The following is a 19,705-nucleotide window of genomic DNA, read 5'->3' on the forward strand; positions in this document are numbered from 1 at the left end:
TTTTATTTTTTCATTTAGAAAAGTAAATTGCAAACGTTATTTCAAGGTCAGCGTTTACGCCGACTACATTTTTTAAAGATATTTCTTGTTATATTTAGTTGTTTTCGGTTTTAGCGATTATAAAGCATTTTTGAGGTTGTGTTTAGTATACTTGTAGTTATAGGTGAATTCATGCCCAACGTTTTATAAATTGAGAACTGTGAATATAAACAAGCTTAACCTTCTACTATTGCGTTGTTAGCACCCGTAAATATAAAAAATCGCAGCTATCTGTTGAGAACAAAAGAACGTTTCCCAGAAATCCCCGCTGTAGAAGCATGAACGAGGTTACAAAACAGATCACTCGTTTTATATTTAATTTTTTGTTATATTCGGTTCAGCGATTATATATGAAGCATTGTTGTCTATCGTATTCCTGAAGTTATAGTTGAACTCATATTCAACGTTTTATTAATTGAGTAATTGAGAATATAAACAAGCGTAACCTTATACTATTGCGTTGTTTTCCCGAATCTATTAATAGCCTCAGATTATGAATGACCTGTACTACGTCATTAAAACGCAGCAGAAAGTGGACTATTGTAATCATTAATAAACAATCTCTTACGTGACATGTTTAATATAATCATTGTTTATTGATTCTTTTCTATATAAGCTCCGTTCGTAACTATTCCATTTCACACGATATTCACATAATGTTCACTTTGTGAATGAATATAGTTGGAGAACTCAAACCTCTTGCATACATTATACAACACTTTCTCGCGCGGATTCGGCATGTGTGGCCGGTAGTAGGCTTTTTGAAGATAGCAGCGAACCGACTTGAAATTTTCAGCAACAACATTAGCTGTTCGCTACGCTACGCTTCGCGAACAACTAAACATCCCAACTTTCAAAGCATTGTCATGCCTACCCTATGCATCAAATGTTGCAAGTCTTGTATCATTTAAACAATATATCTGTCTTTTTCCAATAATTGCAGTAAAAATATACAGTCTCCCATCTTCAAAGAAAGTAACATTCGTCCAAATGCAAAACATGATTTCGGCAGTGAGATTTCGACTAAAGTACCGTACTTTAATAAACGAAGCCCAAACGTTCATCTTTCAACGCTGTCCACATTTAAATGCTGTACATAAGATGCCGGAAATAACCACACAAAGGCATGGTTGAAATCAAAACATTTATTTTATACCAGAAGATACGAAGAACAGAGGAATACAAAATAATTTATTGTAATATAACCTAAAATAAACTTGCGGTACCCGCGAAATACCCGCCAACGAATCAAAACCTTCGTCATTTTTTTATCATTTGATTGGATCCTACCATTACCACTCTATGATACGTTTGCTAAGAAACGGCGGCATGCTTTCAGTATCAACCAAATGTTATCAAAATCTGCTTCACTGCTGACAAGTTGTTACAGTCCGACATCGTACGGAATGATATATGCGTACAATTGTTTAGTTAGCAATACTGGGGAACTGTATATATCAAGTATTAGTCTATTAATATCTTTTGACGAAAGATATGGATTTTACCGTACCCAACAAAACTGTAGTATTGGCGTTGCAAACTGTTTTATTCCTTGCCAGTTCTTATAAAAACAGCCTATGTTTAAGCACAGATTTCGAAAAGGAAAAATTCATGGTCGTCAATCGACAACACGTGAAGTTTGAAAATACGGACTTTGAAGATTTAGGCGATCTTCCAACTAACGGAGAAGAAATTTCACAATTGAGGTAAATATCTGCTCTTAATGACAATAAAACGAATGTTTTATTTTTCATTTTTATATTTTCAATGCATGTTTATATCATAATTTTGCTTGATAATATTATAATTCATTCACCGCAACAAATAGCCGTTGCATATTCGCTTTGTATGCACCTTATATTGTTATGTTAGTATTATTTATTAAATCCGGTGAGCTAAATTAGTTGGCAGAGCACTGAACTTCAATTCCGAGAAAACACATTGGATCCACGACCTGGCTTAATAACCTGAGTGCGGATTAATCATGAAATCCTTTCTACCGCAATTCTTCAATTTGGGTTACTATTCGTTTAACTTTATATTTGCACGGCCCCTTACATTGTAAACATTTTTTCTTTACACCAGCATAAAAAAATCATTAAGGAATAACTTCAACTACATATATTAACTTAGTTTAAGTTGTATTTGTCTGATCTTTTGGTCATTGTACAATGAAAGTAATCAATTGTTGATTTGGTTGATGGTAAGATAACCTTTTTATTTATACGAGTGCATGCAACATTGTTGAAACCATAACAATCCGTATATATGCATTCTTAAGGTATTATTTTGTGCAGGCTTCTAAAAGTTGGAGATCACATCGCAACACCAGGCCATAGTGCCAAACTACAGTACTTTCATCACGGCATATATCTTGGTCTTGAAAAAGGAGTCGCTGATTTTGGTGGTGATAACAAATCCGACGCCAAGCCGAGAGTCATAGATCTACTGGAGTTCATGAATGGTCGTTTATTCCGAATAAACTATCCATTTGCAAAATGTTTGCAACCTGAAGAATCGGTAAGCAAAGCCGAGGAGTTAGTCCACAACCCTTCACAATGGAAACGTTATCATTTATTGAGCAATAACTGCGAGCATTTCGCAACATTTTGCAAAACAGGAAGAGCCGCGTCGAATCAAGTAACAAAACGAATAAGAGACGCTTTGAAAAGAATTTATCAAGAGATCAAGAAGGCTGTGAAGAAATCAAGCGATTCCAGTTCATTCATTTCGGATTATCTTCAAAACCAATGGGCGTCAACTTACATGAGTGTGTGCCCAGTCGAAGAGTATCATCAACAATTTTTCACAAGCATTTTAATTTTGCCGTTCCTGTTGTAATGCGTTTGTTTCTTCTATGAAAATGAAATCTGTGGCTTTACTCACGCATTTGCCGTGACTTAGGTGGATGTTTATTTCTACCTTAAAGGGGCCTTTTCACAGATTTTGGCATGTTTTGAAGTTTGTCATTAAATGCTTTATATTGATAAATGTAAACATTGGATCTAAAAAGCTCCAGTAAAAAATCAAGAATACCATTTAAAAAAGGAAAAAAAAGGCCACAGCAGGGCTCGAACCAGTGACCCCCAGAGTCTTTGAGTAAAAACCAATTAAACCGCTCGGCCATCCTGCCAAGTATGTACCAGTGACGTATTTTATACTTTGTATAAGCAATCTTCGTAGTTTCACAAAATTAAACGACAACAACAGAACTATCCAAATTATTCAATCATTTCGCGTTGCAACGCTTTATAATTTTTAGGTTTTCAAATCGTCAAAAGATACATATAATGGCTATATTGGACTATGGTTAATGTTCAGTATTTCTGTTTCCTCACAAATATCATAACTAAAACGAAAATTTGCGAATCTGAAACAACTTTTTTCAATTTTGTCAATTTACCAAACCGTGAAAAGATCCCTTTAAGCTAAAAATTAGCTAAATCGATATATTTTTGCCAGAGATGGAACATCAAAGCTGATGTTATAAAACCTATGCAAAGGGCTTGAGAAACTTAACATTTTATAGGGGGGGGGGCTAAAAGCTGGTTTTTAGTTACCTTTCAGAAGTTTATTAGGTTTTGTTTAAACAAGTGGAGCATTGGCTAACAAAAAATCTTGAAAAGACTATGATACTTTAGATAAATAACACTCAATATTAAAGCAATGGTATCTGCCTGTCAACAGAATAATGCTTCGATGCAAAAAGTATGTATGCCTCGGAGAAGCGCTCTATGATATTTATGAATCTAACAAATACATATTTCCAATACAGTGTCATTATATTCTACTACAGTGTCATTTTATATGGTCACTCAACATTTTATCAGGTTTAAATTATAACTCTGTTAACACACACAGAAGACGAAATATTGAACCATTTTAACTCTAATTTGTTTTCACTTACTCAATTTATATAAATGTCCGGTAAATATTTCTGTACAGTGGAAAATTACCTCCCTTTAAAAACCCCATATACGGCCCTTTTAGTGATTCTGCAGTTTATCAAACTTGGCAAAGATATTATGTCCACCAAGTTTAATGATCATAGGATTAAACTGTTTAAGTTAGAGAGTGGACAAGGTAAATTTTGCATTTTGTATGACGCAATGGCAATGACTGAGAAGTTCTTATGGCGATCTAGCTTGTTATCGAATCTGGAGATGTATGCTCATAAATAGCATGTTAGGCGAAGACATTCTACATGTACTTAAAATCAATTTTTAAAAAGAAAAAGTTGTGTGAACTTTTTCTCAACTTCAAAACAACATTTGTGATCTCAGATTATTGCATTACCTTATGCAGAAATGATTTTCTTTGTTAAAAATTTGATATCGAGAAGAACACTTGTATTTACAAAACAATATCTTTGATTTTTCGTCTACTTATATTCATAGCATAATGTTCAGCATGTGATGTGTCAATGAATAACACATTACTTCTTTATCTACAGAAAAACAGCTCTGTGCTGTGTTAGAATAATAAAACTACACAATGTTCAGCTACATAGTGGGACGCATTTTAATTTTCTGATCAAGGGCATTATTCCGACATTAGGTTTTCTGGTGATCAACCAAGGGTATTGTAACCTTGAAAATGTCAATTGTGGATTACATACACTTCAATGTGATTTTAAGTTAGACTGTTACAACCTTTCATGTGTTTGATTAATGGAATTTCCCGATTAAGTCATTGCAATAAATCAATCGTTTTAGTAAACACTTATATCTTTGAGGCACTCTGTGAACTCTCAATAAACCTTCAAAAGATTTCCCTTAGACACTTGAGACGTGAATAAACCAGTCCTCACAAAGCATACAAAATTTACAAGAACATATAACTCATGGAACAAATAAACAAAGGATACTTGGCAAAATTACAGAAAAGAGGAAGTTATACTGATATTGATGTTAACATTGTCAACTTCAATATAAATTAGTGTTCCCTTGTAAAGTATCATTGCAATGGTAGAGAAGATAACATTAAATCATCCAGTACTAAAGAGCTTATGGAGGACTGAAGGCTGACATTACTTCATTTATAAAGTCGAACAATTAACAACGCTAAAAACGCAATAAGAACAAGGTAAGGTTTACTCCCGTATCAGTTAAAACAAATGATTTATTGATGCATATAAAAAGTTAACTGAAAAGTATCAATATTGGATGGTTAAAATTCCCATTTTGAGCATAATTTTTGTGTTTGAACTAATATTGGTGATCTTGACTCGGCCCACATTATATGCAATCCTATGAAAGATCTCCATATGTATATATATAAAGTAAAATTACACTTGATCAATTCTTTATATTTTTTTTAAATGAAACTGTTTTCCTGTATTTAGTAATGATTACCTGGACCCTATCCTCACATGCAATCAAAAGCAAAGTTTTAATACAAGGTGAGGATTGGATATTAAGGATCTATGAACAGATTTTTTTACAGTAGCTAATTTTTTTCTCCAGTTGTTTAGAAGGAACTATATATGTATACATCCATTTATGATGACCTTAAACCCAACCAACCCATACGCCATATATGTAAGAATATGTAGAATTACGCAAATACATTACATCTCGTTATATAAAAGTTTGTTTTAAAGTATGAATTTTTCATTTCAACTCATTTAGAAATTTTATGTTTAATTCCACCTACCCTGTTTTGAATTATCGATATTTCTAAACCCTGTAATCTGGTCCCATCTCAATACAAGTTTTATGCGTAGTTACCAATTCATAATTTGAAGTGCTAATCAGCATAAACATAGTCTATGTTCACAATTGTTTGTTTTTACTGTTTGATTTCACAAGTTTGTTTCTTTGAGTCTGACGGCATCGCAATGTTAAAAACTAAACAATTATTGGTTTATGTGAACATAATAAACTTAAATGTTTAAAATAATTAGTTTAAACCTATTTATTTTCGCTCGATTGCATCAAAAGCCTCAGGCTAATTGAAACGCTCTCGAGTCCGTTTCCTGGACCTAGAACCAGTACTTGGTGTCTTTGGGGGAGATCTAAAGAACGCTCCCACAGTAGGGATTGAACCCGTGACCTCCAGGTCGCTTATCGGACACCATATCCATTACCCCATGGCGACTTAAAATTATTATTATCAAATAAAATGATCAATCAAACACGTTTAATATATTTTTTTTATAGACTTTTCACAGTCTGGCAAAATGACCATCTTTAGATCACCTGACCAAGAAGAGCCCATGATGAGCTATTGTGGTCACTGCATTTTCCTCTATATAAAGATGGTAGCGCAAAACGTCACCATTCCAAATGAGAGCAATTTCAAGAAATCCCAATTCACAGAAAAAATCTGCAAAGAGTTGCATACGCACATGTTAATTCCTTTTTGTCAAAACATCACAGTCTACACAATAGGTCATTATACCTGCTAAGCGTGTTTTCACAACAACCAACACTTAATCCAGTTTTGTACGGATTTTCTGTTTTCTCAGTACTGTATACAGTACAATCACTGCTTTAACTATGAATCATCTAATATACCGTAACTATAAAGATACGGCTATTTCATTTGAAATTAATTTTGAGGAAAAATCTATTCAAAATCATTCGCAATTTAATTAAGTTAAAATCAACAATGACATTTTTACCAGAAATTAAAATATTTCAATTGTCTCTCTATGCTACATAGTTTTTAGTTGGTCGCTTAGCGACCAGTGAATGTCGTTGCTCAAAATTCAAGTCGGTTCGCCTTATCTACGGAGAGCCTACTAACGCCACACACGCCGTATCCGCGCGAGAAATAGTTGTATAATTTATGCAACAGGTTTGAGTTCTCCAACTATATTCATTCACAAATGGAAACATTTAATTTATATGAATATCGTGTTAAATGTAATAGTTTCGAACGGAGCTTATATAGAAAAGAATCAATAAACAATGATTGTATTATACGTGTCGCGGAAGAGATTGTTTATGAATGATTAAAATAGTCCACTTTTTGCTGCGTCTTCGTGACGTAGTATTTTTGCTCAGCTCATTCATTAATCTGAGGCTATTAATAGATGCGGCTGCCGATAAACAAGGGGGAGTACAATTGCACGGCAATCTCCACGCAGAGTTGTCGTTCCTTGCTCTCACATACACCTCAATGACGAAGTATAGGTCATTCATAATCTTAGGCTATTAATACATTCGGGAAAACAACGCAAATAGTTACGCTTGTTTATATTCTCAATTCATAAAACGTTGAACATGAGTTCAACAATAACTTCAGCGATACGATAGACAACAACAAAAATGCTTAATAATCGCTTAAACCGAATATAACAAACACTTAATTAAAATAATAATACGAATGGTCTGTTTCGTAACCTCGTTCATGCTTCTACAGCGGGGATTTCTGGGAAACGTTCTTTTGTTCTCAACAGATATCGGCGCTCTTTTGTATATACGGATGCTAGCAACGCATTAGTAGAAGGTTAGTAGAAGGTTAAGCTTGTTTATATTCACAGTTCTCAATTTATCAACCTTTGGGCATGAGTTCACCAATTACTAAAGGCATACTTTAGACAACCTCAAAAATGCTTTATAATCGCTAAAACCGAAAACAATTAAATATAATAAGAAATATCTTTTAAAAATGTAGTCGGCGTATACGCAGGCTTGGAAATAAAGTTTGCAATTTACTTTTCAAAATAAATAAATAAAAAGAAAACAAAAGTTTAACTATTGTGTTTTTTTTTCACTTGTTAGTTGCATATTCAACGCATGAAATGTGTGTTAACATTGTCAAAGCACACATTAGTGTAAGCAAATACCTATAGAATATAATGTAATCTATAGGTCTTTGGTGTAAGTAGATACAAAATATACTACGGGAGTGCACATCATATGTGTCCTCACATGCCTTATTATGAGTATATTTCTTCATTATCGAAAAAAGTATGTTAATATTAGATTTAAACGCAGTTTTTCGTCACATTTAAATCACACCTTCATAGCCGCGTCATTCGAAAATGGGTCTTATGCGTTTCGGCCAGCGTTTGTTAAACCCAACATGTGCATTTGCGCAGTCAGGTCAGAGGCGATGCTGTTCGCTATAAAATCACTCAATATGTTATGATATCATTATGTATCTCCTGACCAGACTGAGAGATGCGCAGGCTGAGTGGGCTATATATATGATGGGCGCATATGGAATAAGACCCATTTTCGCATGACGAGGGTCATTAAAAATCTCATTGCGAATTGTAAATGGCACATTTGAGCACAATGCTTTTTGATACAAAATTGAATTCAAAATGGAAAACTTGTTAATAATGGCAGCCTATCCAGACGTTCAGGAACGATTTCCAGACGTGCTGACCAAGTACGGAAAACATTGTTGTTGGATAATTAAACGATTTCTTCTTATCGTGACAATACTATTTCGGTAATGATTGTTTTCTCATCTTGAAAGCAAAACTGAAATTCTGCGAGATGGATTTTAACGCGTAATTGTAACTGGGCCACAATTTGTGTCGTTTGAACATACAGAGAGTACCCGGTAGATCGGAACTCCTTACACTGCTACATCCTTTGCACTGAGCACAGACACAGTGATGCAGCCAAAGTTCGGAGGTTGTATCGCGAATCAACCTATGAACTATTCGAAAATATTCATGCGTGTCTGTTGGCGTTATGTAAAAGTCAGTAATATGAAAAGCTGAGTAAAACAGCTATGCCGAAAAAGCGCATTAGTGCTCTATACCTATGTTTAGGTCAGAGTTGTTGACAATGTGTGAACTGCTCGGGTAACAAGTAATGCATTAACAACAATGTACGGGTCAACAGGGCTGTCTTTATGACTACCTAATTCGTGAGTAAAACGTATTGCTCGCAGATTTTTATTTTTTTTATTTTCATCAATTATCTTATTGTTTATTTGTATATGGTGTCAAAAATCAAAAGTTTTGTACAGGGAATTTTCATCATGAAATTATATAATTAGTGAGATAGGTATGCGATATTCCAACAATATTCATTTAATATGACGGTGATTGTAAATTGGCTTTATATTCAGTTCTATTTTTTCATCATACTTTATATGCTTTCAGAACGTCCAAAAAGAGCCATGCTGTTGTTATTTTGTCTAAGTTATCTCTATGAAATAAATAGGATGACACTAAGTGCACACAAAGCTCGACCCGTGCGTTATGACACACTCTTGATAAATTTGAATGGCGTGTGTTCATTGCAAACTTGCGATTAATTTTGAAAAAATGAATTGCGTCTAAAATTTTGCAATAGCGAACAACTTCAGTGTCTTCAGCGCTTTGATTATACAAAAGTCAATATACCCAGGCTTTTCATGCAGTAACATAAGCGGCATAATTTTCAGGCGCTTTTCATCGAGAGACAAAGGATGAAGACGAAATACATGTACACTGTTGATTTGAAGCTAGAATTTTATAAAGTCGCATTACCATTCAAATTCAAAAGTGTGCTATGGATTTTAAATTTAATTATGGTCATTTACATCTACATCTACATCTACGGTATACTCCCGAACAATCAATCACGATTATAATTGGGAGGCGCGTTGTCAGGGAAACCAGTGTTAGTCAGTTAAAAAGTGCATCTAAAAGAGAAAGTATTTAAGGTATGTAAAGCAAAGTAAGAATATTTAGACGTGCAGGGTTAGGTTAAAAATAAAAACAGGGGCTACAGCTTAGAATTTAATCTCCCCGAGTCTTGCTTTGAAGGAATCGAGATCGGGGCTTGATTTGACCAGGTATGGGAGACCGTTCCAATACCTTATAGTGCGGGTAAAGTAGGAATTCATGTGATACTGGGTGCGTGATTGGGGGATTAGGAAGTTTAAGTTTCTTGTAGGGGTAAGGTGACAGTGGTCCACGTTGACTAGCTGGTGGTGAGTTTTGTACAGCATTATGAGGGAGTTGGTCATGCGGCGGTGGGCAAGGGTGTTCCATTGAAGGGTGTGTAACATATGGGTGACACTACTGGTGTATGCATAGTCATTTATGACATACCGGGCTGCTGCTCGTTGGACCCCTGCTAATTTATCAGTCAAGTGTTTTTGCCAGGGATGCCACACAACTGAACAATATTCAAGTTGTGGGCGTACGTATGTGGTATAGGCAGCTTCTTTAACCTTAATGTTTTAGGTCCTAACGTTTCTCTTCATGAAATGGAGGGAGTTTTTGGCCTTAAGGGATATATTATTAATATGTTTTGACCAGTTTAAATCCTTAGTTAAGGTTACCCCAGGATATTTGGCATTAACGGTTGATTTTAATTCAGTATTACGGAGGATGTAGGGGAATATGATGGGGTTTCTTTTTCTAGTAATGCGTAAGACCTCACACTTATCAGGATTAAATTCCATTGCCCAATCACTTTCCCATTGTTCTAGTTGGTAGAGGTCATTTTGAAGTTTTTCTGAGTCGGACTGGGACATGATTGTCAGGTAGACTACAGTGTCGTCAGCAAATAACCTAGCCTTACTTTTCATGCTGTCAGGGAGGTCGTTGATATATGCCAGGAAGAGGCAGGGACCTATGACTGAACCTTGAGGGGCTCCAGACATAACTGGGAGTTCATCCGAGATATGACCCTTAACCGCAACTCTCTGTGTGCGGTTACTGAGGAAGGATCTAATCCAGGACCTGACCTCTAAGTTCACCACAAGCTTGTATAATTTGTGGATAAGCTTGTGGTGATCGACCTTATCGAACGCTTTGGAGAAATCCATTACCATTACATCAGTTTGTTGGCCATTTTACAGAGAGTCAAATAGTTCTTGGGAGAAGCTTATCAGCTGTGTCTCGCAGCTATATTTAGACCTATATCCATGTAGGAAAGGGGAAAGGAGCTGGTGCTCATCAAAGTGGGACATTAAGTTTGAGACAATTATGTGTTCCATCAGTTTAGAGACAATACATGTAAGTGATATGGGTCTGTAATTGCTGGGTTTTGACCTTGATCTATTCTTAAACACAAGAGGTATGGTTGCTTCCTTCCAGTCTAGTGGAACGATACCTGAGCTAAGGGATAATTGAAATATCTTGCAAATAATGGGAGAAATCTCTTTGTGAAGTTCTTAAAGGATCCGTGGGGAAATCTGGTCAGGGCCGGATGCTTTACTGGGGCAAAGACCACTCAGGAGTGTATCTACACCATCTTCTGTGATATTTATCGAAGGCATTTGAAACTTCACATTGTTTATTAGGGTGCTGCAGGCCTTCTTCAGGCTGAGAGGCTGAGGCCGAGAGAAAACTGATTCGAACTGCCCATTTAGGATGTTGGCCTAGTCAGTAGGTTTTGTGTAGATGATACCTTCTGATTTGAGAGGTGACACTCCATAGTTTTCGGACTTATTGTGTTTGATAAAGCTATAGAATTTTTTGCTCCTACCTGGTTGTGAGTCACCCTCAAAGATAACCGTTTCTAGATAATGCCAATAGGACTTCCTTATTTGGTTTTGGATAGAGGACTTTATAGTTTTGAACTGGGAAGTTAACTTTTGGTGTGCAGTCTTTTTATTTTTGATTTTTTGGTATAACCTGTCTCTGCGTTTGATGAGTCTAATAATTGATGGGGCGATCCATGGCAAGTCTTGTCTGGTCTTTGGCATTTTTGTCGGGATATGGGTTTCACATAAATAGTTAAGTTTAACTTTGAAGTCCGGCCAGGCAGTGTCGGGGTTTGTATAATTGGTACCAATGAACTCCATGCGAAATTTGTCAATATCTTGTTTCAGCTGTGACCAATTAGCACGTTTGTAAAGTGGGAAATTTTCTTTTAAGTTGGAGTTTGCGACCCTTGTAGATTTGTATTTCATAAAAAACTACGTCGTGGTCGGAAGTGGCAAGACTGGGTAGAGTTTTTACGGTAGAAATCGCTGATGGCAGATTGATTAGAAAAAGGTCAGGGATATTCAAGTTTCTAGTGGAGATTTTAACTACATTTTGAAGGTTATGGTTGACCATGTTTTCTAGGAAATCTTCATACAATTCCTTGTGTTTGCAGGTAGGCTTAAGGGATTCGTCTGTCCAGGCAATGTCAGGTAAGTTAAAGTCTACTAGGAGCCAGATGATGCTATCCTTGGGGATGAGTTTTAATGATGACCAAAGTTCATCTAGGGATTCTTTGTCATTCTCATGGGGATGGTAGTATGCTCCTATGTATATTGGTGTAAGGGACAGACTCTTTAAGAGACATTGTCGGTGGTGTAGTGACAGTGCAAAAGACGGTTATTGATGATATTGAAGCTAGATTAATTGTTTCTAAGTCACTTGGATTGTGAGATTTAAACCGAGTGTTCTTGAATTCTTGTCATCCATATATTATATTGCCCGAAGTTTTATTTCATCTTGTAGCACGCAGGCATATCCAATATAAAGCTGTATTTCTCATATGTATTGTTTTCATTTGAGAAAAGACGTTCGGGTTATAGGGAAATATAATTTTCCTAGTTTGAACAAAGTGAATAAGAGGAAAATTCATTTCCCTTGAATAAGATAAGTCGCCGCCAGATGGCGTTGTAGAAAGGCATATGCGGGTGAACGCATGATCCTCTGTATATGGATCTTACTCCGGGGATGGTTATCTTTGTCCAGCATCTTCTTGGTTAACTATGGATTTTGTAATGGCTATAAGGACCCCCACCTCCCTGGGATTGTGTACGGTCATCTCTGTATACATCGTAATTAAGGGAGTCAGGAAATATCTCGGAAGTGTGAATCTCAGGTTTAAGCCATGTCTCGGTGCAACACATAACGTCAGGTTTAGTTTGATTTATTACCTAGTGTAGGCCATGGATCTTATTTTTAATTGATCTACAGTTAATATTGAGAACTGAAATTCTCTGGCTTACATTTTTAGGTTTGGATTGCTTCCGATCATTTGATGAAACCGGTGTAGAAATGGCCTGGGGAGATTTTAACTGTTTAGGAGTAGAGGGAAAGTCACTTACTACGGGGCTGCTTACATGTTTGGTAGGTGAGACAGGTTTAGGGGAAGATACTAGGTTATTGAAAATATTTGTATCACTACGGGGGTCTAGGGAGGTAGTTAGGGATAGAGAATAATTCATACTGTTGCATATTATGCAATGCCAGCTGAACTGGGAATCTGGCAACCTATCATAGGTTTCATCTGTAATATCTTGACAGGAAATGTGATACACTTGTTTACATGTGTCGCACGCAATACCTTTCTCCGCCCACGACACATTGGCGTTACACTTACCACAAGGGTACTGGGGAATACCACCAGCAGGGCCTGGATTGGGTTCGATGTCTGCGGATATACTTGCCAGTAAACTGAATAAATATAGACATGACATTTTACAGCTAACAGGTTTCATAGTTGTTCTCCTGGTTGATTTCAATGTAAACAAAACACCAAGTCTGAAAGACTTGCACAGGATTGAGAACGACATAACGTGACATCTGTCGATATATGTATCTGGATGGATCTTAGTATTGTTTATTTTATTGTATTTGCTTAATGAGATAAGACAAACAGTTCAAAAACAGAACGTATACAAACTGAGATTTATAGTGATATAGTACTCGGATAACCGGAAGTGACTGGAAGTAACCGGTAAGATAAAGTTTCGGCTTCTTGTTACAAAAGTAGATTCTTCTGATTGTAGTTTCTGGTTAGTATCATAAGTACCCAATAGAATCTTACCACCAACACCGTAGAATTCGTGAAATGATGGGTAGAAATGTGAAACATTGTTTAAATTATTTAAATGTGTGAGAGCACTTAAAAGACGTGACTGGTTCCCGACGCATGCGCATCTAAATTTGAGAATGCAACAAAACATTGACAGTCTTTGTTAATTAATTAAATAATAATTTTCAACAAGCTTTACTACTCGAAATAAATGTTTTGACAATATTGGGCATGAAATGCACACTTTCCACGAGGATTACACCACGTTGTCATCATCAGTCTCTTAAAGGGGCCGTCCAACAAATTTTGTCATGTATTGAAGCTTGTCATTAAATGCTTAATATTGATAAATTTAAACAGTTGAACTAAAAATCTCCAGTAAAAAAAAAACAAGAACACAATTTAAAAAAGGAAAAAAAGAAACCCTCAACAGGGCTCGAACCACTGACCCCTGGAGTCCTGGAGTAAAAAGTCTCCCGCATAGACCACTCGACCATCCTTTCTCATGCTTAAAGCGGATGTATTTTTTCACCTATATAAGCAATCCTCGTAGTATCCCAAAATAAAACGAAAACAAATATAATTTTCATAGTTTGAACAAAGTGAATAAGAGGAAAATTAATTTGCCTTGAATAAGATAAGTCGCCGCCAGATGGCGTTGAAGAAAGGCATATGCGGGTGAACGCACGAGGAATTGTCATTCAGCTTGGCGATACTGACCGGTTATTGCACATTAATTTTTGATTGTCAGCGGCGTGTATAATCATTGCGGAGCAAAACCAAGGCGGGGATTTGCACCAGAAATTAAATTTGTTGTTCGATGAATTGAGAGAACAGAAGTCTATGGTTCAGAACTTAAAAGATGAACTGAAAGGCACGGCCGTGACAGCCTACGAGGAGGCGAAATGTTTGAAAAAGGAAAAGGAAATGACGTGGCGGTTCAAGGGCAACAGGGTACAGCATGAATTCAACAAAGAAATTGCAGACATTTTGAAACATATAGAATGGAGCAGAGAACGTGGGAAAGACGAATATTGTCGAGAATTAGTTACGGAGGCGTGCGAAAAGATCAGGAAAAGGAACAAATTGATACGTATCGCAGATACGTCAGAGGGAGGATGGGACACCGTAAATGTTAACGATTCCAACCCTGTTGCCAGCGATAGTGTTTACGATGCAAAAATCACCAGGGCGGACAATAAAGCCATGAAGTAAAAGAGGACAGCGGATAAGAGTAAGTATCCGTATTCCACGTCATCGGAGAAGCGGTTCGCGCCTTATTCTGTCGCTTCTACACGTGGTAATTTTGCGGGCGGTAGAGGAAGTCTTTTTCGTGGTAACCGAGGGGCGTTCAATGGAGGCGAGAGCTAGATTCCCAGCGCAACCGGTCGTGGCAGCTGCTACGTATGCGGAGAGTTTTCGCACTTCCGGCGCGAATGTCCTTACGTCGCCAGAGGTCCGGGCACCAGCCACACAATCAGTTCCGTTTCCGGCACAAAGCAGTAGTTTCAACAGCGATAAATCAGAGACAGTTAAAGATGACTATAGATATAATTTTGATAGATTTACAAGAGATTATTTTGAATATGAGCAAGGTGTAAAAGACATTGTACGGGGACGTTTAGGACAAAACATTGATTTCTGGGAGAGAATTGGGGCTAATGAATACATACTTGATGTTATAAGATTTATCTATAAAATTCCATTTTATACTATACCCCCTAGACAGGTATTGAAAAATAATAGATCTGCTTATTTTAATTCTGATTTTGTCTCTGAAGCTTTTCAACATTTGCTGGACCGCAACCTGATTGATGTGTGTGACGTACCACCACGTGTTATAAATCCTTTGACTGTATCAGAACAAAGTAATGGAAAGAAAAGACTCATTTTAGATTTGAGAGCTGTAAATATGCATTTGTATAAGCAAAGTGTACGATTCGAAGATTTGAAAATTGCTTTGTCATTTTTGAAAAAAAGATTTTTTTATAGTTAAATATGATATAACTTGTGCCTAGCATTTCGTTGACATTTTCGAACTACACTGTGAATTTATAGGGTTTGCATGGAAGGGTAAGAACCACGTAGAGCGATATTCCGTTTTCTGGTTCTTCCCTTTGGGTTATCTTCAACTTGTTGGATTTGGACCAAGGTTTGTCGCCCTTTAGTAAAAAAGTGGCGTAGCGAAGGTAAGTCTGTACTCAGGTTTTTGGATGACGGGTTTGGTTGTTCTGATACTTATGAAAGTTCTTTTTTATTAGGTACGCAGATTAAACAGGATCTGCTTTGTGCTGGCTTTATTCCTAAGACAGATAAATGCATTTGGGTGCCTATCTAGGTTGTGCAGTTATTAGGTGCGATATTAGATTCGTCACAAGGTGTGATTGAAATAGCATCGCATAGGGCTGATAAAGCTATGGCAACTTGCTCTTCTTTGTTAGAGGAATTAAGATTACATAAGTACATTCCAGTGAGGAAAATTGCTAGCTTTGTCAGTCAGATTATATCTATGTCGATTGACATTGGTAATATAACCCAAATTATGACAAGATATTTGAATTTAGATATTCTCACAGCAAAAAGTTCGGATTCTCAAATAAATATTTCCGATGAGAGTGTCGAGGAAATAATGTTTTGGAATGAAAATCTGTTACATTTGAATAAGAAACACATTTTTGATTCTCACAAATATACTAAGGTTGTCTATTCCGACGCGAGCTATGCAGCGTACGATGGTTATGTTGTTGACGCGATAAATAGTATCTCACATGGAATGTGGTCGGTTGAAGAGGCACAAATGTCGTCAACATGGAGGGAATTAATTGCTGTATTCAGGGTTTTGTGTTCCCTCAAATATTTGTTGGCCAATCAAAGGGTAAAATGGTTTACGGATAATCAAGGTGTTGTAGCTATTGCTAAGAAAGGTTCTAAGAAAAAGAAATTGCAGCATTAAGCTATGGATATTTTTAAAGTATGTTTGAGCAACAGTATTTTGATAGAGATAGAGTGGGTACCGAGGAATAATAACGAGAGAGCTGATTATTTGTCCAGGATAGAGGATTTTGATGATTGGGGTATATCTGAAGAATTGTTTGCATTTATTGTTGCACATTGTGGCATGCTCAAAATTGACTGGTTCGCATCGCATTATAACAGAAAATTGGAGAGATTCTATTCAAGATATTGAAATCCCGGATAAGAAGGTATAGATGCTTTTACTACCCCGTGGTCATTTGACAAAGGCTTGTTCGTGCCGCCAATATCTATTATTCCAAGAGGTCTGAATAAAATGAGATCTGATAGAGCAAGGGATGTATTGGTTGTGCCAAATTAGACGTCAGCAGTATTTTGGCAATTGTAATGCCCACATGGACAATTCACGTCTGAGATTTTGATGGTGATTAGTTTACCAAGAGAAAAGCGTTTTTATACGCCATGTGAAAGTGGCAACGGTATGTTCGGTAACGCAGATTTGAAATTTGACATGCTCGCATGTTTTGTGGATTTTAAGATTTGATTTGACAAATGATTGTGATTTTGGACAGAATAACCATAGAACTGACAGATTAAAAAAAAACAACAACATATGTATGTCTGTATATTGACGCTTGTCAATCATGGTTATAACGACGTTTGTCAGAATATTGACACTGTAAGACGCTTGTCTGCATATTGACGCTTGTCAATTTTCGTCGCAAAGATGACTGTTAGAATTGTGATATTGTAAAGACGCTTGTGTTGAATATTGACGCTTGTCGATCTTGGTCATAAAGATGTTTGCCAGAAAATTTACATTGTAAAGTCGCTTGTCTGAATATTAACGCTTGTTCAATATTAACGTTTGAGAAATGTTTGTTAAATTAAAATTGATGTGATCAAGATTTGATAAGTGAAGTATAAATGTTAAAAAAATTGTGATCATTATATTTGTGTAAACAAGTTTTTTGTATTTAATTTTCTGTTTTCTTTTTACATAGTTTTTTCAGACACACATGGATGAGATACAGGCGCTACCGGAAGTCTTGGCGGACAGGGTGGAGCTACTCCCGGACATATTGCGAAAAAGCAAAGCAGACAGTACATGTTCAAAATATGAATACGCATTCATGCGGTGGAGGAACTGGGCTTTGAGCAACCAGCTGGGGAGTGATGAGATTCTGCCCGCGAAGGCATTTCCGGTTGCGCTGTATTTATTGTCTATCATACAAACGCTAAAATCCCAGCACCTGCTATTTGTGCTTTTTATGGAATTAAATGGATGCATGACTTACATGGATTAAATTCTCCTACAGATTCTAAGCTAGTAACGAACGTTTAAGAAGCAGCAAAAAGAATTTTATCTTCTCGAGTAGTTAAAAAAGAGCCTATTACGGTTGACATATTATTATCGATGTACAAGCGTTTGTATAAGGAAAAAGATGTTATTTCTCAAAGAAGTATTGTTGCCAGCTTATTAGGTTATGCGGGGTTTATGCGCATTTCTGAATTGTCACAATTGAAAGTGTGCGATATTATGTTTGATAATACATATATGAAAGTGTTCATAGAATGCAGTAAAACAGACAAGTATAGAGATGTTTCTTGGATAGTGATTGCTAAATCCGGAACTATATTATGTCCATATTTGAATTTGCAAAAGTATATTGAATGGACTGGTTTAAATGGTGATGATTTTCTGTTTTGTAATTTATCTAAGACAAAAACTGGACATATACCAAGAAAGAAAAACAAATTTATGTCATACACAAACTTGCGTGAGCAGTTTATAGAAGCTTTTAAACCGCATGTTGAAGACATTAATATTTTTTGATTACATTCGCTGAGGTCAGGAGGAGCTACTAGTGCTGCTAATCAGGGTGTAAGGGACAGACTCTTTAATAAGAGACATGGTCGGTGGTCTAGTGTCAGTGCAAAAGACGGTTACGTGAAAGATGATATTGAAGCTAGATTAATTGTTTCTAAGTCACTTGGATTGTGAGATTTAAGCTGAGTGTTCTTGAATTCTTGTCATTCATATATTATATTGCCCGAACTTTTATTTCATCTGGTAGTACGCAGGCTTATCCAATATAAAAGCTGTATTTCTCATGTGTTGTTTTCATTTGAGAGAAGATGTTCGGGTTATAGGGAAATATAATTTTCCTAGTTTGAACAAAGTGAATAAGAGGAAAATTAATTTCCCTTGAATAAGATAAGTCGCCGCCAGATAGCGTTGTAGAAAGGCATATGCGGGTGAACGCACGAGGAATTGTCATTCAGCTTGGCGATACTGACAGGTTATTACACATTGATATTTAACATTAAGGCTTATCCACTAAAAAAGCTGTATTTCTCATATGTGTTGTTTTCATTTGAGAGAAGACGTTCGGGTTATAGGGAACAGAACTTTCCTAATTAATAAATTGTTTCGCGTCGCACGACGCTTTACAATTTTTAGGTTTTCAAATCATCAAAAAATAAATATAATATATATTTAAGAGCATGGTAAATGGTCAGTATTACTATTTCCTCAAAAATATAATAACAAAAACGAAAATTTGCGAATCTGAAACAACTTTTTATAATTTTGTCAATTTACCAAAACGTTGGACGGCCCCTTTAAGTAACTGGCTATGATTGTTTTCGTACATTAGTAGACCGTAAGGACTGATTAGTGTGGTAGGAATAGCAACGCATACACACTGCCACAAAACCACTGAAATTATCAATTGATAGTGACTATGGGTTATTTATGCATAATATATATACGTGTACAAACATTCGCATCTTCAGTGCCTTGAATCCATACTCTTATACTAATTGTTAAGTAGTATGTAAAACTACTTATGACATACTTTGGGTATGTCACTACATACCAATTTTTTCTTAAATTATGTTCTTGAAGTTATAATCGAGCTCTACATTTTCGTTTTTTAAATCTAGCAATTAAAGGAATTACTGACACACATAAAAAATGCCCAAATCTGTGAACAAGTTCCTTTAATATTTTTACCTATTTAAAC

The 19,705-nt window shown here is 36.2% G+C and overlaps 1 long non-coding RNA gene across 1 annotated transcript; it reads left to right on the forward strand.

The window, feature by feature from the left end:
• The first annotated feature begins 1,333 nt into the window (after positions 1–1,333).
• Positions 1,334–5,336, forward strand: LOC127851426 (uncharacterized). The gene is made up of 2 exons (XR_008035754.1): positions 1,334–1,745; positions 2,337–5,336. It is a non-coding gene; the product is annotated as an uncharacterized LOC127851426 (long non-coding RNA).
• Positions 5,337–19,705: the final 14,369 nt, after the last annotated feature.

The sequence above is a fragment of the Dreissena polymorpha genome, chromosome 11 (genome assembly GCF_020536995.1).
Source record: "Dreissena polymorpha isolate Duluth1 chromosome 11, UMN_Dpol_1.0, whole genome shotgun sequence".
Lineage (NCBI taxonomy): Eukaryota > Metazoa > Mollusca > Bivalvia > Myida > Dreissenidae > Dreissena > Dreissena polymorpha.